At 36.8% G+C, this 21,552-nt stretch overlaps 1 protein-coding gene across 2 annotated transcripts in view; it reads right to left on the reverse strand.

The window, feature by feature from the left end:
• Positions 1 to 16,989, reverse strand: part of LOC138696112 (uncharacterized) — a 79,417-nt gene extending 62,428 nt beyond the window's left edge. The window contains exon 1 of one of the 2 annotated variants that reach the window (XM_069820660.1): positions 16,732 to 16,989. The gene's annotated coding sequence lies outside the window, so the exon portion shown is untranslated. Of the gene's footprint in view, positions 1 to 16,727 lie in introns of both variants that reach the window. The other variant, XM_069820663.1, reaches the window with a different exon arrangement.
• Between the last annotated feature and the right edge of the window lie 4,563 nt (positions 16,990 to 21,552).

Below are 21,552 nucleotides of genomic sequence, written 5' to 3' on the forward strand. Positions count from 1 at the left end.
CTTTTCAACCAGAGACCCAACCAATTCCTTTTTCTCTTTCTAATCAGTTTCAGCATCATTCTTTCTTCACTCGCTTTTTCAAACACAATTTTATTTCTTATTCTGTCTGTCCACTTCACACGCACCGTTCTTCTCCACATCCACATTTCAAATGCTTCAATTCGTTTCTCTTCATTTCGTCGTAATGTCCATGTTCCTTCCCCATACAATGCCACAATCCACAGAAAGCACTTCACTAGTCTCTTCCTTAGTTCTTTTTCCAGAGGTCCGCAGAAGATCCTTCTTCTTCTATTAAAAGCTTCCTTTGTTCATGTTTGCAGTTTTTCTTGGGAAGGATAGGCCTAAATGCGGTAACATCCCGTTGCATTCCGCACACCACTATCTATTTCTTTCGCATCTTATTAAATTCCAAGGGGCCCAAGCTTGGAGAGAGGAGAGTGGATTTGACTAATTGGGCCCTCCGGACTTCACCGAAAGTCACGGCAAGGGTTAAATATTAATTCTATCAGGATGTTTGACCCGATCAGAGACCGGGAAATCTCAATTAGCCTTTGCCCCCCGCATCCTGGACTAGCTTCTACGAATCATCAGAAAATCTTAGAGTGTGATTGAGCCAATTTTTCTGAAAATGTTTCCACACTTTTGCCCTCGTAGCTCAGCGGACGAACGTCGGAATTTAGATGTCAACGTCTCAGGTTCAATTCCTCGTTACTCCTTTTCATTTTATTGTGGTTCAAGATGGTATAATGTAATAATACAAAAAGAAAAACTAATACCAGTATTATGCAACTGGATTTTTCCAAACCTAATATTAAATTTATGTTATTTATATCGGTAAAGAACGATTACAATATAAATAACTTGAATATTATTTATACAGTATCACTAAAGAACGATAACACAATATAAATGATAAATATTAGTTTGTTTAATTAATATAAGATATTATATAATACGTATTTAATTATCTAAGTGTTATAATAATTACTTACATAAAATACAGATTATTTATATTGCGAAAGATCAATAACAATATAAATAACTTGAATATTATTTTATAATGCTAACGAAGGAAAACAGGATATAAATGATAACTTGAATATTATTTATATCGCTAAAGAACGATAGCAATATAAAAAATGTGAATATTATTCTATCGGAATTTCACAGATTTATTACAGATGTATTTAAGAAATTGTAGAAGAATAGTAATTAGTAACAGTGTCCTATTTATTCTTCTTGGAGCTAAATTTGTAACTTTTAAAACTGTGGTTACTATGTTCAAGTATATGTGTTGCAACGGATGCTTGATTTGTGATGTATGTGAGTCAGTTATGGGATGCTTGATGTCGTCGCAATGTCGTAATTATAGTTTGATTGTGTTTGTGTGACTATTTGTATTAATTTATGATGTATGGTACGGAAAGCTGCATATTTGTGTTATAGAAGTGTTACGTATGTGTGTTGTTAATGTTTTTGTATGTTTCAAATTGATACCTGATATTTGTTTTGCAATCGCAATGCCTAATTTACGGATTGTTTATGTTTTGTTTACATCGCGTAAGCTAATTTAATTTTGTTTTCCATTTCTCTTTATGCTTATCTTTTTTGTGCATAAAACTATAGCCCTAACATACATATGTAAAATAGGGCTAACCCCGATCGGAGATACAATAATAATTATTATTATTCATATCGTTATAAAACGATAAGAGAATACAAATGATGACTTGAATTTTATTCATATCTCTAAAGAACGATAACAAAATATAAATAACGTGATATCAATCAAGAACGATAACTGGATATAAATGATAATTTGAATATCATTTACATCACTAAAGAACGATTAAAAAATAAAATGAAAACTTGAAGAAGGCCCGAACCCACAACCTTTGAATCATTAAACAAGCACTTTACCGCTGGTCTACGAGGCGCAGACATGGAACACTTTCATAGTTCCGGAACTGCTTGTACAAGCACATGCATCGTGTAACATCGCCGCGACCCGAAGTGGACTTTGAAAATATTCGCTGTTCACTAGTGCGGCCACTTTTTTTTTTGACAACTGTACATGAAGTGTAGGCTATCTCTGCCAGCTCTTGATTTGAATACATGTCGCACAGTCTAACGCCTACATAACATTGAATGTAACCTTCGCCTCGGAATGAACTGTCAGAGTGCCCTCTTAATGTCTCCTTTGAAGGCAACGATCTGCGGAAAGAAAAATGTTCCGGTGAATTTCAATGTTGTGAAGGCCATAACTCGGAAATAAAGCATTTCCGGACACATGTTGTAATGAACTGTTTTGATTGTCTATATGTGGGAAATACATACCTGAAATTATGCCCTATATTTTTGAAACACCCTGTGTAGGCTAGGCTACTAAGGAACAATTTCTACCCAAGGAAAAATTCCTTGGCAGAGTCGGGAATCGAATCCGAAACCTCCTGCTTAGAAGCCAGCGTAGCTAACCATTAGGCAAAGAGACTGACCTTACATCAGGCATGTCAATTGATGCCCACAGGAGCAAGCACGCGCTTTATAGCCCAGGGGAGCCTGAGCGCTTTACAGAGGAAAGGAAAGAGACAGATGAAAGAGGTGGTATATGCCGCTTGGTCGAGCTATATTCAGGGATAGTCAGCACTGATTCATTAGATAAAGGGAAGAGAACTTATTAAAACTGTATCCATGTAAATTTTAGATTTGCCTGAGCAGTATAAGTGCATTATAAGAATGTAAGTTGTAAGTTGTAATTTTAATGCTCATTTTTCACAAGTTTGATTTTTTTATTCAAAAGAAATATTTTCTCAACTTTTCGTATATAAAAGTGAAATTTTCAGGTATAGCTCTATTTATTTAGTAGCCTTACAGAATGTTTTCGTAAATCTAATATACGGTATATACCTATTACTGAAGATAGTGTATTGAAAATTTTTAAAACATTCGCATGGAAATTGTTTGTAAGGAAATGAATTAACAAAGCAACTACTGTAACATCATAAGCAAAACATACGTGCCCATGTGTTGTAAAAATTTCATCTCTATAGCTTCAGCAGATTTCGAGAAAATAATTTAATATTCTGATGATAGGAAGTTGCTCACAAATATCACCTTAAAAGCATAATGCGATAAGAGTTTTGTTATGTAATATTAGTTAGGTACACTTAAAACAGATACAGTACCTAGGTAACTTTGCTTTGTACTGTAATATTGTTTTGATTAGTTTATTGATTACTTTTGTAAGGCTGAAGATACCATCAATATAAATTCCAACTTATCATGTCATACTCAATCTCTTTCTTTGGAATATCACTTTCTTTATGAATGATGTGTTTCATCCACTTAATACAGTATAATATTATACTACTATGGAATTTAAGTGAATATTCCTTCTTAACTCTCTATTATGTTACTAAGATTTAAAACACAGGTGCAATATTAAGAAATCAGTGTTAGTACTTTTGTTTTGCAGACAATATAGATAATATTAAACAGAAAGAAACCATATAAAAATAACGACATAAAATTTCACGTTCCGTTTGAAGTTTGTGCACCACTGTTTTCTTAATCCAACAGGTTGCTTATTCATATACACAACGCTTCCTCTTTCCATACTTAGCGCTTGCTGCCCGCGCACGACGTCAAGGTCAGAAAAATGCGCTTGCTTTGACATCACTGCCTTACATAATGAAGTTAATCGTGAATCTCGGTTAAGCAGAGAGAAAAAAAAAAACTAAACAAAGACTTAGCGGATGTGATTCCTCAGAAAAGTTAAAGGCTGCACGGTGAAAGAGCATACTTATATGAAATGAAGACATGGGGAAAGAGTTGGGTATAAAGTGTGAGTAACGAGATTGAAAAATTGAAAAAATACAAGGATCCTGAAGACGGGATATAAACCACGTAAGTTTTGGAAATGCCAGTATGTATTCGAAAAACATTAGTCTTCCGAGAAACAGATGAGTTGAAGACTACTGTCTAGTCACATCAAATACAGAGTGTCCCGAATTGATGTATACACAATTTGAAACACTATTTCTCAGCAACAAAATGAGACAGAAATACGATTTTTGCGGTTTTGTATTCCTTAAGCCTGTACATGTTCAAAATGGCCCCCTTCGGCCACAGTACACTCCCAACAACGACGTATAACAGAGCGACATACCAACTGGATTGTTGCTATTACAGATATGTTCAATCTGAACTCTCATTTTCTCCAGTGTTTGTGGTTTTGTTGCGTATACTCTGTCCTTTAGAGCTCCCCATAGGTAGAAGTCTGGAGGGTTTAAATAAGGAGATCGAGGCGGGAACTCCGCAGCACTTCCTCTTCGTCCTATCCATCTCTGATTGAGTGTGCGATCGAGAAAATTCCTCACATTGACATGAAAGTGGCCTTGAGCCCCGTCTTGTTGAAGAGGTCATTAAGACGTGGAATCGTGGTTTCCAAATTTTGCAGGTATTTCTCACCTGTGACAGTCCCTTCGAAGAAGTACGGTCCTATTATTCCTCTGGAAGTCAGACCACATCATACTGTTACTCCTAGAAGATTGACGGTCTTTTCTTGAAAGATGTGTGAATTTTCGTTAGCCCAGTACACACAATTGTGACGGTTAATTGTGCCATTAAGTTTAAATGTGGCTTCATCTGACTAAACAATTGTCTTGAAAATCTTCCCTTTCATCACACATGTTCAAGAACTACTCACAAAATTCCAGTCGCCTATCTGGGTCGTCCTCATTTAGTGCGTGGACAAGTCTCGGAATATAAGGCTTCCATTTTTGAGCTCACAAAATTCGATGAATACTGGATTTTCTGATACCAATCTCACCAAAACATCACCTCATTGACTTCTTTGGGGATTGTGCAAAAGCCTGCATGACTGCACCAACACTCTCGTTATCGGTGTAACTTCTCTTTCTTCCGCACCGCCCTTTCAACACAACTTGCACCTTTCTGTCGACTTCAAACTTGTCTCGGATTCTTGTGAATCTTGTTGGTGGTTGTGTTTCGAATTCAACCCTCCTATGTCGTTGAACCTCAACAACATTCTTCACTTTCCAATAACATTTCAGTATCCAGTTACGTTCATCGAACGATAATTGCACCGCCATGTTTGTTTATAAACAGATGAACATGTTTTAATAATTTCAAGGAAAAATTGTTCCGGGGCCAGGTATCGATCCCGGGACCCTTCGCTTAGCACGCGAATGCTCTCCAAACTGAGCTACCCCAGGAACTATACACGACACCGCCACAATCCGGGACAAGGATCGATACCCAGCCCCCGGAACAATTTTTCCTTGAAATTATTGAAACCTGCTTTGCAGGGAGCTACTACCTGAAAGCCAGATTTGCATAAGATGAACATGTGTCCATGCTTTTCACTGCCTTCTGAATCATAAACCGTAAAAGTCGTATTTCTATCTCATTTCTTTGCTGTGAAATAGTATTTCAAAGAGTGTGTAAGCCTACATCAATTTGAGACACTTCGTATTTCTTCCTAATTCTGAAAGTCAAAGAGAAAATTGTTTAACATTCACGATAAGTTTATAGGCTATATTGCACCCACCCTCAGAATAAGAATTCAAAATATTTTAGATTAGAAGACAGATATAAAAATAAGTCCCCCCGAAAATGACAAATAGATACTTGCTCGTTATACGTTTTACGTACTTCCAGCAATTCAGTTTCTTTATCATATCGCGATTCACATTACTGTGGCTGATAAGGCAGTCTCTAGAGCCACCGCAGTCTCTAGGTCTAGTCGTTGTTTAGAAAGCAGAGGACGTTTTTTAAGTTATCCAATCACGTCGCACTTGCATCAAATGCAATTTTAAATTCTTCAACAATTTATCAGTGCTAATTGAAACCGCTTTTAAATTAATCGTGAAACTGATCTATGCTCATCAGACTCGTCGGAGTTTGAGACTGAGGAATATGGTGAGCTGTGGATGCGAGTTTTGTGATTGGTTAGCAGACGACTACAAATGACAGAGACGCGTGAATAAGGCTAATAGAAAATAAAATGTTTAAATGTTTTTGGTAATGGACTTTGTTCTTGTCAGAATTAAAAAGTTCATCGAAGTCAGAAACGGTTTCTGAAAGCGAAGACGACATATTTCTACTTCATTAAATTTAAAAAGCAAGTGCACATGGAAAACCGGAATTAATTTATATTTCGAATTTTGTCCATTGCGATTACATAAATTTCAAATTCCATTTTCGGCTGTCCAGATTTGCACTTGAAGTTAGTAATAATTATTCAATTTAAAATCTTAATCGCCACATTAATGTTCTCGATGTACAAACTTACTAACACAAGGAAGTCTTCTGTTAATGTGTGTGAGTGGAAATCTCGCGCTCCTTTATTTTATTAAGTCGTTCTTAAATTCAGCAGTCACTATCTGTGATGTCGCATTGTCTGTAATGAGGCGATAGTAGCGATCCTAGTGGTCAGCAACTATCTATGGATGCATATTCCCTACGTATTGAGCTTCGTAACTGTATATACTAAACTGTGGTAAAACGGTGAGGTTTTAACAATCCCAAAGCACACAACTCCGATTGTTCAGCCTCTTGACCTTTAGGCCTTGGAAAAATTTCATTCGGAAGTTCTCTGATAGTGTTTTGTTACTTGGCACGAATATTATATTGCATCATAGAAGTAATGTGATAAAATTGCAGTCCTTAACACATAATCAGTTTTCGTCTTCTAGATATATGAATAATATATTTAAATAACTTGTGGTTGGCACAAATCCGGCTACCTTGACAACAGACCTTATAAATTCGTCATTCCTGTTGATGTACAAAATTGCTATAAAGCTGACTATGAGAAACTTATTTATCTGAAATGTTCGTAACGTAGTGCAAAGTTCCACTGTATTTTGAGCATTTTTACAGCGATTTTCAGTACTGTGATCTGATCAGTATAGTGACTTGAGTAATTTCAGGTATGCTTACACTTCTTTATCATTTCTTCATAGACTATTCTATAATCAATTTCATGAATATTATGTAGGCCTATCTGATATGTCATTTTCATAATTTATAATATTTAAGGAGATGTTGACAGTACGGTATGAAGCTAGATGAGATATATTGCCTGGTATGTTTAGCACATAGCACTGTTTTGGATTAGCTGTCATAGCTCTGGATTGAAGAATTTGGAAAAAAAATCAAATCTCGAAAACTAGGCCCTTTCCGGATGTAGAAATTTATAGGGAGGTTTCTTATTGCAAATGGAATATATGGAGGAGCAATCGTTATGAAAATCATTTATCACTTGGTGAGCCTTCCTTGTCAGTCAATCCTTGAAACCACACGATCGCCCAAAACTCTAGTTTACAATGAAAATGCTTAATGTTATCGATAAAGATAATGCATAATTCAATGTCTTCTTCTTCTTCTTCTTCTTCTTCTTCTTCTTCTTCTTCTTCTTCTTCTTCTTCGATAAGTCAAATTTAAAGTTAAATGCTAATCTTAGCAAGCATATTGTGAAGGTCGGTGTTCAGAGATATCAAAGGTGAAAGTGTGGTGTGAGTTAATTTTTTTCAGTAGGTTATTTTACGACGTTTTATCAACTACTGTGGTTATGTAGGATCTGAATGATAAGAAGGTGATAATGCCGCGGCGAAATGAGTCCAGAGTTCAGCGCTGAATGTTATTCAGCATTTGCTCTTAATGGGTTGAGGGAAAACCTCGGTAAAACCTGAACCAGGTAACTTGTCCCAACCAGGATTTGAACCCGGGTCTGCTCGTTTCACGGTCAGGCATGCTAACCGTTACTCCACACCAGTGGACATGTGGGTTAATTAAAGATAGAATAATTGGCCCCTTCTTCTTTGTTGAAAAGCGGTAACAAGTGAATCATAACTGGTTATGTTGGAATTTTATACACAGTACTCTATAAAGTGCTAGAATTTACAGCCCAACACTGTTTTCCAGTCCGCAGAGTTAGCTCTGTGGTACCGTGTCTGCCTCTAGACTAGCCGGTCCGGGTTCGAAATTTTCATGTAAAATTTCTACCTCGGAACTAGGAGAGACGGCGGTGCACAACTTCTTGTGCACCAATATGCCTGGGTCACCAATATGCCTGGGTTAAATCCCAAATCTCATCTCTCCGCAGTGTATATGCAGAGAAGGCATATGTCGCTATTGATAGTGATTCGTCCGTCGGATGGGGACGTTAAACCTGGCGACCCCCTTCGTGCTATTCGACAGGAATAGGCTACGTGCCGGCACCAGGTTCCCCTTCTCCCTTCTTCATCTTCATCATAATCACTCATTCCAGACACTACACTTACACGAACACTTACATATACACTCACCCTAGTACATGACACAGATACACATCATGAACAGTGTGACCCGCCGAAGTGGTGTACAACTAGAAAATGGGTCACAGTTCTGCCATCTATCCACAGTATGCGGAACTCGAATCACGCAAGTGAAATGGGTGGGCATTGGACACACACACACTGAGCGCTCCACTCTATAAATACATTTCACAGATTTTCCTTGACAAGGCTTTCTGCAGGCGTTGGTAACTTATAGGCTACGGTAAATAGTGCTAACACATATAATGCTACAAAACTTGGAATGCCAGCTATAGATTTTAAACGCGACGAATGGTGCTCATGTTGAGATTAGGAAGGAACTTGATGAATTATGCTATTTTTTACGGTTGTATATTTTGGACTTTCTGTACAAAATAATCACATCGAAATAAGAAAATAACATCGACTTGTGGACACCCACTATTTTGCGAAAGCACAATAAAATGTCTCTGTACTTTTTTGCAGTTGCATGACATGCGCAGTACACCGAAGGTGGTAGACCATACAGTTGATGATTTTAAGGAAAGTGTTAATTACTGTTTATAAGAAATGCGAAGGATGAATTTAATTTGAAAAGTAAACCATGACACCTGGATTGCAGAAGCCGCTCCCTGACGAGTAGGAACAGTACGTCAGCATGCTAATCAGCCACGTCTGTGGCTACAATGCTAACGCGCTGACCTTCCATTCCAAGCGGCCCGGGTTCGATCTCCGGCCATGTCGTGATAGAATTTGTGGTAGACAAAGCAGACATTGCAGAGGGTTTTTCTCGAGGTATTCCGGTTTCCCTTATTTCATCGATCATCCACAATAGTAAAAATAGGCTGGGTGAAGTCAGTGTCGGATTGACGAATGCCACCCAGGCCACTTGTCGGAATTGGACAATCATCGCATATAAGGTCGCACAATGGACCAAAGCAAGCCTTGCGGACCCGTGCCGAGTTCAGCCCTCGCCAAGCCAAGCGAAGCAAGTTAATCAGTCACATCATTTATCATGCATTCGAACCAACGTTCGGGAGTTCATATTCAGCCGGGAGGAGGACTGCGATTCTATCATAAAAGCTCGTTATATATTATTATTATTATTATTATTATTATTATTATTACTGATAATAACCTTATTAGAGTCTTCAGGTTACTTTCTAGAAGTACATGGCATCTTTTATTTCTTCTTTACAGTGGGAAACATATACAGAGGTTCTTACTGAAAGTCATGAGCAACACATTGCTATAATTTCAATTTCAACAATGTAACAAAAACAATTATATGATCAGAATCTACAGACTTTACACTATGTATTGACATATTGTGACGTCATTAACTTCTATCATGTGACCACAGGCAATGTTTGCAAAATGGTCGACAATGATGATTCGTTTCGAAAGCGTGCTGTCACTAAATTCATTGTTAAAGAAGAAAAATCTGCAGCTGAAATTCACTTCAGATTTCAGCGTGCGTACGGAGATGTGTGCATGGGCGCCAGCAGTGTTAGAAGATGGGTGAAACATTTCGAAGATGGGAACACGAGCATCCCAGATGAGCCTCCCTAGCGGTCGCTCTCGAATTGCCTCCATGGAACGCAACAAGGAAAGAGTTGATGAGTTCTGGGATACACTTTGGTTGAATTTCTTCAACCAGGACAGACCATAAATGCTGTCTGCTATATTCAGACAGTTTTGAAGCACCGTCTTGCATTGCGCGAGAAACGGCCTGGAAAGAAGATTATCCTGCAACACGATAACGCGTGGTCTTACACTGGTCATGTCACCGTGGAGAAATTCAGAACATTTGGGAGGGAAACTCTTCCGCAATCTCCCTACAGTCCCGACTTGGCACCTTCCGACTACCATCTTTTCCGTTCTGTAAAGTAGCAGCTGCGAGGCCAACGCTACGAGACGCTGGAGGACATCTGGAAAGCAGTGCGTCAATGTTTTCTGGAAGATGAAACTGACTTCTATAGCAAGAGAATTTTCACACTTACAGAACGGCGGGAAAAAATGTGTGCAAAGAAATGGAGACTATGTTGAAAAGTGACAGAAAAGTCTGTAGATTAAGGTGATGTAGGCCTACCTGGTTTGTTTAAAAAATAAAAATTAAGATTTATAACAATGGGTTGCTCATGACTTTAGTATGACCTTCGTACTAAATACTAATACATATTTTTATTTAAGTAGAGTCCGTGATCCTACATTACGTAGAAAAAATACACGATTTAATTAAAATTTGTCTTTATTGTAAGTAATAATGTATTTCTCTTCTTTTCACGAGACATCTGAAAACATGCGTAACTTCATAGTACTCGCTCAGTTTTGTACAGGCAGGTTGGTGGTTCCATTCGATGATTGATTATTTTGTATCAAAAAGCAAAGTAAAGTGTTAGGATTGTTATGAAAGGGGCAATACGATATCATTTCATACTAGCTTCCATCGTGAAACAGAACGAATACTTCGTGTAAGCCGAAATTCACAGCATCAAGGTCATAAGGTAAGCACCGACATAGATCCTTCAAACGTTAATCCCTTATAATGTGAGGTTATAATAAACGCTTATCTTTCTCTAGAATCGTAAAGTGTATTGACTAGGGAAATTGTAGGGACAGTAGGCCTATTGTAGATCAATAGTGCAAGTGGCAAATAGTGTCCTACGCACAAAATATGTGTGTGCATTTGCACGTAGGCGTAGTACACCGGGCACAACATTTCTGAGTAGGCTATGCATCTTTCAGCAGAAATTGATGTTAGAATAAATTTATACAACGTATGAACAAGAAACTGGTCAGGATATAAATAATAAACATATGAAAGTTATAACAAATGCTTCTACAGTAACATGAAATAAAATGATGTTTTGGAATCAATTCCCGGTCGTGGCGTTTAGTTTACAGATCTTATTTTCATGAGTTAGATCATATTTCCCACTAAAATAGCTGAATGCGACAGTACAGGCATTTATCATAGATTCAGTAAATATAACCACTTCATCGATACTTTATTTCAATATAAGAGCTTTTGCACTAAGATTTGCGGCTTTTATGTCACGGGAAAATATATATAATATATTCATAAGTTGTCTGGTTATTTTTTATTTTGAAAGTTTGGGTAAATTGTTGATTTTTGAAGTATTTATAATGTGTTTATTAGTTTTTAACTCTTTATATTGTAGGCTTCAGTTTGAAAACTTGTTTGATTTTAATTATCAGCTTCGTTTCAAAAGAAATTCCGACAAACCATTCCAACAGATCTCAAATATCTCACCGCAACGTTACGTGAAGTCTGTCGGGTGATTTAACACCAAGTATAAAAGTATTTAAAATTATAGTGACAGACAACTAAGTAAACGGAGATCTCACGAATACCGAGGCACACTACGTAACATTAATGACAATTTGATAAAAGAAATGCTTTTTCAACAAGACAACGCTCCTGCTCACGAGAGTCTCGTTACTATGTATGCAGTTCACAACGCTGGAATGAAACTTATTGAACATCGTACCTACTCACCTGATCTTCCTCTTAGTAACCTTTATTTATTTTCAAACCAAAGGAATATCTTAAAGGGAAAAATTTTGAAAAAAATTGCTGTCAAGATGGTTGTGGGAGATTTCTTCGCAGATCAAAGTACAGAATAAAAAACTACTCCCTCTGTTCCAAAATATGTTATAGAAAGATGTAATTTATTTCGTTCCAAAATATGGTACAAATTTATTAAATTTCTCAGTAATATAATGTAACTTTAATACACCTTCTACATACTTATTTGTTTCATAAATTAACATGAGAGAAACTAGTAAATAAAGTACATTTCATTCTGTGTGATGTAAAATTAATAAAATAAAAAAAAACATTGTTTGACAGAGGAAAATTAACATAAAAAGTGCAATAAATTACAACTCGTTTTTATACAGCTGTTGTGCCTTAGATATTCTATTCAAAATTGGTGTTACATTTTCTGCAACAGGAACACCACAGCAGGTGCCCATTTGATTTCTGTTCATAATGAACAATTTAAATAATATTACAGTTTGATGCACTACAGAAGACTAGAAACATTCACAACTATACTGTCTGATAGTCCCTTCAGTACTGAACAGAATACCATACTGCTAAATATTTCGTGCGCGCATGCGCAATAATCTATCTTGTTTTGTTTGTTACTATACCATATTTGGAACGGAGGGACTATAACACTACTGGAACGTACAGAGTGGGAGAAGTGTTTTAGAGTTCAACGGGATTGTGTTGAAAAATAGTGTTTTTTTTTTCTAGTTGGGGCTATTAAATATTGTGCATTCCACGTGTTAATATACAATTTAATGTCTCCCATATCTGTGCAATAAAGTAAACATAAAAGTTTTACATTTTCAATATAGGCAACTTTAGTTTTCACAATCACTTTTATCTTTTAAACTAACTTAAAATATTTTCTCTTCTCACTGAAAGGCTGCTAAAGTGATAAATATGCCCTTTATAATTGTAAATTATAATGCTTTTGATAGATTACCATATTTCTAATACAAAAATTATGCTAATATCTAGTAATTATTATTTTGCATTATATAAAGAACACGAAACACGGGAGATCTCAATAAAATAAGGCCAAACACACGAGGTCATGGGGAAATAAGGGAGATTTGCAACATATCAGCATAGCACAAGATAAAGTTTTGTGACAACACAGTATGGATACACGATTAAGGTACACATAACCAGTTCCTAAAAAGAGGGAAATAGATCTCCACTTCTTTCCCAAAATCTAGTCTTGACCGTCTAGATTTCTAGTTAAAATATAACAACAACAACAACAATAATAATAATAATAATAATAATTATTATTATTATTATTATTATTATTATTATTATTATTATTATTATTATTATTATTATTATTAAAATATGTGGATTTATTCAAAAGTTATGCATAAAAATGTATTACACTCACAGAATTTGCCCCTAAATTTGCCCCTAAATCCAGTGCTTTGCAAAACAGGTCCTATTCTATGTAGGGAATTACAAGTATGGACACTTCGCGTCGGTACCTTTGATGTAGGCCTAACAGAACTCATTTCAAAGACCTTCAAACCAGCTTGAGCGTGAGATTCTGCTTTTCCCTAGAGTTGGCGCTGACATCACACCAGTTAGCAGTCGACACAGCGGAATATAACAGGTACATTATGTAAAAAAAAAAAGGTAAAGGTATCCCCGTAACATGCCATGAAGGCACTTGGGGGGCATGGAGGTAGAGCCCCATGCTTTCCATGACCTCGGCACTAGAATGAGGTGGTGTGGTCGGCACCACGCTCTGACCGCCTTTTACCCCCGGGAAAGACCCGGTACTCAATTTTATAGGAGGCTGAGTGAACCTTGGGGCCGTTCTGAAAGTTTTGCAACGAGAAAAAATCCTGTCACCACCTGGGATCGAACCCCGGACCTTTCAGTCCGTAGCCAGCTGCTCTACCAACTGAGCTACCCGGCCGCCACAGGTACATTATGTACTCAAATAAAACAAATTGGACCGATGAAATAATAAATCCGTCTTTATGTGTAATGCCTAGACTCTAAAGTTCCTTCATAATGAAAGTTGAGACGTTGACCCCATCAGTAGTTAAAATATGTAATGATTTGATAGCGCTGAAAATGGAAAAACAAAACTCCTATGAGAAGTAAAACCTATGAATATATATTGTATAGAAATATTAAACGAATTTGATGTATAATTTTATAATATAATTTACTATATATAAAACATAAAAAAAATATTAATTACAACTAGTTTATCACTAAGAAATAAGGAGAAGCTGTTAGCTTGAATTTATCTGAAGCAAAACGTTACTGGATTATGCAATAACGTAGGCGATGTTTGGATCCTGTGTCTCAACTGTTATCCATATTCAATAATTATCTTAGTGTGTGCTCGATTACACTAACCTCTAGCGCTTGAAAGTGGAACTAAACGCTGGCGCACAGAGAAACAAAACAGGAAAATTCGCTGAGCGTCCATTCTATATAATCCCTATTCGCTGTTGCGCCCCCCTCACCTACGTTTAAAATCTAACCAATCACTCTCCATAAAACACACAGATTAATATACAAAATAATAAAGTGCCCATTAAATCCAGACGTTTGAGATGGGCAGGGCATGTAACACGTATGGGCGAATCCAGAAATGCATACAGAGTGTTAGTTGGGAGGTCGGAGGGAAGAAGACCTTTGGGAGGTCGAGACATAGAGGGGAGGATAATATTAAAATGGATTTGAGGGAGGTGGGGTATGATGATAGAGAGTGGATTAATCTTGCTCGGGATAGGGACCGATGACGGGCTTAGTGAGGGCGGCAATGAACCTCCGGGTTCCTTAAAAGCCATGAGTAAATAATAAAGTGACTTCGGAGTGAAGTGCGTACCCCGTGTATAGGTAGGTAAACATGGTTACGTAATTTATACAGGTATTATGTGTTGCCTTACACATCCGAGCGTAAGTGTTAAATATAAGGTTTACTTTAATTGGTGATTCATACAGGCTATAGGCCTACGTATTACAAATATGGATCATATAAGCTTAAGAGTAAGAAAATTCTGAAGTTCATTTTGCATAATGTATTCCTTCAACTGATAATAGCCAAAAAATCTGTTTAAGAAATGTTTTTTTTTATATAACCCAATAAGCAGAATCACACTAACTTAATAACTGCTGATTTTATAGGCCAAGTTACAAAATATGACATAATATCCCTATGACGAAACGTCTGTGACAAATAAAGTCCGGGAATCCTGTCTACTAATAACATGCATTCTTCAAAATTAATCTTATTTAAAATGGTTTTTTTTTTTTAGAGTTTTAAACATTTACCAACGTAGACTGTCCTACTTGAAAGTCATGTTTGTAATGTTTTGATATGGTAATAATGATATCGCAGAAGTAAAACCATTGCTTATGAAAAATATATTTAAATTGGCATTGTTCTAAATGAGAAATAATCGATTTTAAATAAGCAAACTCGTTACACTTGCAAGTCAATGCTCATTTATAAAAAAAAAGTCCCATTTTTCCTGTAAAGAGACAGTCTCCGGATTTTCCAGACTATAAAACGTAACGAAATTATGAGCAACTTAAATTACATCCTGGAAACCTCTACAATTTTTGTATTAAAAATATTGAATCAGCCAGCCCCTTTGTTTACCATAAACGTCACGGGATGTATCGGTCACGTATCCCCGTCCTTTGAGTGGGAAATCTTGTAAACTGAGCTGTGGCTAGACAGCATGCTATGCTTATTTATAATGTGAAGTAATTGTAATGATGTGTTATTAACAAGCATTATATGTATCGGTACAAGATTTATAGTAGTCAGTTAAACGAAAAGTTTTCCATGTTGTTGCACAACAACATGGAGACATGCATCAGCTTGAAGCGAGAACTCAAACTTGTCGACTTGTTAACTTGTGCTAACTTGTTACCGTGAGTGTGAACTATTCTGTCAGTGTACTTAGTGACAAAAATTCCCGTTATTCACTAGACCTCAAACGTTTTGACTTGTATATCGTGAATGTGAACTATTTTGTCAATTATAAAAATTCCCGTTATTCACTACACCTCAAACTTTTTGACTTGTATACCGTGAAAGTGAACTATTTTGTCAGTAAAAAAAATTCCCATTATTCACTAGAGCTCAAATGTTTTGACTTGTATACCGTGAATGTGAACTATTTTGTCAGTGACAAAAATTCCCGTTATTCACTAGAGCTCACATTTTTTGACTTGTATACCGCAAATGTGAACTATTTTGTCAGTGACAAAAATTCCCGTTATCCACTTGGGTTCGACAAATTGACTTCGATGTGGACGTAACCTATATTGTAGAACATTGTGCATGACATTACTAGCTTTATCACATAATCACTTAGATATCAGATACAATACCATTCAATTACACAAAAGTTAGAGGATAAGTTATGCCTGAACATTTGATTTTTTTCTTGGAAAAGTAATTATTAAAACTTACATTGTTCGAAATTCTCGAAATCCTGGAAATAGATTTTCACTTATAAAACGCAGTGTTACGTTAGTTGAGTAGATAAAAATTGAGATCAATGGACAAATAAATGGAAATTATATAGATATACGTATTATATACTAATATATATGTATATAACAGTATATACTGAAAAGAATAAATTTAGAAGATTACATGTATAAATGGATAAACGGATTGACAGACAGGTAGTTCGGTAAGAATATGCATTATATAAACTTCAATGATTCCCTACTGAAGACGGTACCGTAATTAAGCAGATTTTCCACGAAACTCGTTCATACTCGAGTATACAGCACTTAGGTTAAATTCACAAAAAATCTCTCCAGAATGAAATGTGTAGAAATATACTTACTTACCTCGGTTCGGTGTAGAGGAACACGATATCACTGCTCAGACAACACGACTTGCACTAGTGGGTGTGCGGCTCAGCTGTGGCTGATAATGAATCACTCTGAAGAAACCGTCGGAAGTTGTTTAACCGCACTCGAGGAAACAGAGTGATCACTGGCGTGGATGCTCTTGCTTGAAAACAAAGAGCTCTGGAACGTTCTCGTCACAAGATTCCCTTACGTGTTTTCCTTAATGATCTACTCAGAAATCTTATCTATCGAGGCGGAGACAGGCTGTCTCCTAACCAGCGTTAGGACCTCCCACTAATGACTATAGAATCTCCGCATCGAGATAATACGTGTAATATTGCTTGTGACTGTATTGACTAGAAACCTTTCGAAACTGTGAGTTTGAAATTCCCCCTGAAAATTCGTACCAGTGACCGAAATCCTCGATGAGGCCTGATGTAACAAGTTTAAGTAGTCTTATCTCCCATACAAAATAATATTGATAATACGAATTGAGTGCTTATCTATGCGTATGACGTGAATATATTAGGAGAAAATCCACAAACTATTAGGGAAAAAACGGAAAGTTTACTTAAAGCAAGTAAAGAGATAGGTCTGGAAGTAAATCCTGAAAAGACAAAGTATGTGATTAAGTCTCGTGACCAAAATATTGTAGGAAATGGAAATATAAAAATTTGAAATTTATCCTTTGAAGAGGTGGAAAAATTGAAATATCTTAGAGCAACGGTAACAAGTATAAATGACACTCGGGAAGAAATTAAACGCAAAATAAATATGGGAAATGCCTGTTATTGTTCGGATGGAAAGTATTGTCATCCAATCTGATCTCAAAAAACCTGAAAGTTTGTGAGAGGAACAGAGGATGAGAGTGTTGGAGAATAAGGTGCTTGGGAAAATATTTGGGACTAGGAGAGATGAAGTCTCTCATGAAATTTCGGCCAGTGTATGGGACCGGTGCCCACCCAGCATCGCAATGCACTTGGGGAGCTACGATAGGTAGCAAAATCCGGTTGTGAATGCCAGCTATAACGGCTAACCACACGATACCTCCATTCTGGTGGGATGATCGTCTACCTCTGCTTCGACATGTGGGCGTGAGGCCAGCAGCCGGCTGGTCGGTCTAGGCCCTTCACTGGCTGTAGCGCCACGGATTATTAGGAGGGATGAAGTTACAGGAGAATGAAGAAAGTTCGACAATGTGACAACACGTACTGAGCAGATCTGCCTATCTCTGAGCGATCAATGTTCAGCTGTGCCATCACTTGACACACACACTTCCGAATGGAGAAAGTTACACAACGCAGAACTGCATGCATTGTATTCTTTACGTGACATAATTAGGAACATTAAATCCAGACGCTTGAGATGGGCAGGGCATGTAGCACGTATGGGTGAATGCAGAAATGCATATAGAGTGTTAGTTGGGAGGCCGGAGGGAAAAATACCTTTGGGGAGGCTGAGAGTAGATGGGAGAATAATATTAAAATGTATTTGAGAGAGGTGGGATATGATTGTAGAGCAGGGATGTCAAGGTCAGAGCACGTGAAAGGCTCTACGTGCTACCAGGCGCTCACGGGTTCCATTGAATCTGTTCTGCTGGCAGTAGAGGTGAAAAAGAAGGGGTGAGCAAAATGAACTTGCAAGATGAATTAAACTGCTCTTCAGTAATAGATAATATGATACGCTCATACAAGAAAACAGGAAATAAAAGCATGTTTTGCAGCATGTACCTCACTAATAAATACAGTTAATTATAAAATAGTAGGGTTATAACTAATAATAAACATAGTGTCACTTTAACTTAAGCAGTTTTAAATAATGAGGCCTATAATCAGCCTAATTATTGTTATTAACTGTTAGATAATCGTGTACTACTTATATGAGCATCATCACACTTCTAGAAACAAATTAAAATTCCTGACTTCTCGCGTAATTCAGAAGTGCTTTTTCTGATTTTTGCCAACCCCCAACCTTCTTATGTCCGGTGAAATGTTGTTTCCTGCAGCAAAATAATTTCTAATGGAAGACCTGAATTGGCTAACATTCCAAGTCCATTGAAGTAAATTTTTCAGGATCGCAAAGAAACTATAGGCTTGCATTATGAATATTGAAATAAATATTTGTATGATCCAAAAACACAGACTTAAAGTCGGACTTAGGATATTTTTTTTTTTTTACAGAATGAATGGTACTCTATATAAAACACAACTTGTTAGGTAAAAAATCGAATTCGGTAAATTTTGGACTTGTGATGTTTGCCAATTCAGGTATTCAATTGTAACTGTTTTGGTATATTTTCTGGGTTTGATGAGTAAGGATCACAAAACAAATCCAACTTGGGCTGGAGCAGGTCAATATCTTTAAATCGTCTATGGAACTCTTCCCAGAGATTTTGTAAAACATTGCAGTATTTTACATTGTTGAACATGAGTTCAATGACTGAAGGCGTTGGAATTATAAAAATTGTGCTGTGAGATCTGTGACATCCACAATGAAATCTTCATCTGTAAGCTTTTAACAGTATCTATCGACACAAATTAATGAAGTCTTTCCTTGCGATTTCCAGTTCAAAACGTTCAGATGCTAGAATTTATAATTGAGAAAGTTAAGTTCCTCGATCCATGTAGAGTCAACTAATTCTGGATTGTCTCTATTTTTCTATTATGAGTTCTGATAAATATTGACGCAATTCAAAATACCTGGACAGAATTTTTTCTTGGCTTAACCAAAGGATATCGTAATGGTAAGAAACATCGTCAAACTGAGAATTTATGTATGAAAATCTGGATAATTTATAGACACAACTCGTAACTGATATGTAACGAGTCTACGCAATTAGCAGCACACACTTTTGTTTGTACTTTATTCTGTAAACATAAATACAGTGCTATGAGGAAGAAACTCTACAATACATCTTCACATAGAGTGGATCGGGGGAAGATGCCTGACTTTTTCTTTCATTGAAAATTTAAGGTACTATTCATTTAGTTTTGAATTTCATATTGAAATATCAAAGTCTGGAAGATATTTTGAAACTATATTTTTGGTATAAAACATAAAACTAATGTTACCTTGTTTATAGATACAGGTTTTCTTCTTGCCTGCATTGTAGGCATCTTTCCCCGATAGTCAGGTAAGATGGCAAATGCAATTAACACATTTACTGATATATGTATTTTACATGAACTTGGTTTGATACATGTATATAACAAAAATGACTTAATCTAAAGCTCATGGACACTTTTTCACTCGTTTATCACTACTTAGCAACACAGTCATTGCACATATTTTGTTGCCGTGTGCAAGACTCATGAAATCACTTCTTGCACACAATGAATTCAATCCAGTACAATTTTTTGTCATCAGTCTTTTTTAGGCGGCGTTTAAGGGTACTGTAAGGAATCCCGTATGCTTGCGATGCTCTAAAACAGTTCATACCCTCTGTTATAACATGTTCCACCGCAAGTTGGAGACTGTCTTCAATCCACTGACTTCTATCACAGGACCTTATGTAATGTTTACACATTCCCTGCGATAAAACAACAAATAAAACTCTTGTAACAAGTTGTCATCTTACCCCAAAAAAAAGTGATCATCTTCCCCAAGTATCGCTGTAAGATGCCTAGTGCTATGACGCAACCTAAGATGGCGGAACAAGGTCGTTGGTTGTTAACAATACAAACTTTAGAACCTTTACTACAATATCTATTACAAACGTTTGACAGTTATTACGAATTCAAGGATGTATTAAAATTTTAATATACCTTTGCAATTATTTTATAGCAGAAAAATTATTTGTTTTCTTGCTGTTCTTCTTCTCACAACAAGAACACGTGGCAAAATGAGTTAGCTTCCACTCTACAGACATTCAACTGTCTCAGTGATCATGAAGACATGCGCGTGGCGTTGTCTCTTGGAAGAATGCGAAACTACAAAGAAATAAGCATCTTCCCCCGATAGTCATCTCCCCCCGATTCACTCTACATTCACTACTATTTAATGTCAATAAGAACTAACTAATTTGAATATTATATCATTCTGCAGATGAACTAATAATTTCAGGCGTTCGACACTGCGTGTCTTTGTAACTAAATAATTTCCACAAACCAACAAAAAGCATCACCTCATCTTTCACTTACATAAGAAGCCAAGAGTCTAGTCAGCCTGAAACTTACTGAACGACTTCTTCGTCAATGTGCAATGTACAAGCCTTATGTACACCAGTGACTTGTACCTGCGTGCCTTACGTGCGCTGATCAGCGCATATGGGCTGTGAGCACGTTTGCGCTCTCGTTGACATCACTGTTGTAGAGACTGGATTAATCTTGCTCAGGATAGAGACCGATGGCGGGCTTATGTGAGGGCAGCAATGAACCCTCTGGTTCCTTAAAAGCCATAAGTAAGTGAGTGAGTGAGTGAGTAAAGTGAGTGAGTGAGTGAGTGAGTAAGATATAAATTGAGGCGACGGCATTTTCATAATCTTCCATGTCTTCTCTACCGACTGTAAAAGTTGTATTTCATTTCGTTAACTCTAAATGGCTGGAGAGTTCATTATGTAAATTGCTGTAATAAGTCGAAAGGTTCAAAATACGCACTACAAAATATGTTACACTTATGTTTTATACATCGGGGTCTTAGGCAGTAACATATACAGTTTTTACCAAAACAATAAGGACACCTCTCCATAAGTGATGTTTCACTCTTGCTCTTATACTTATCTGAAACCCGCTGATGTTTATACAGGGACCAAATGCCTGTGAAAAGTGAAGTTTTTACTGCAAACCCAATCTGTCTATCTTCCAAACTGTGGATTGCGTA

This window comes from Periplaneta americana, chromosome 3, assembly GCF_040183065.1.
Source record: "Periplaneta americana isolate PAMFEO1 chromosome 3, P.americana_PAMFEO1_priV1, whole genome shotgun sequence".
Taxonomy (NCBI): domain Eukaryota; kingdom Metazoa; phylum Arthropoda; class Insecta; order Blattodea; family Blattidae; genus Periplaneta; species Periplaneta americana.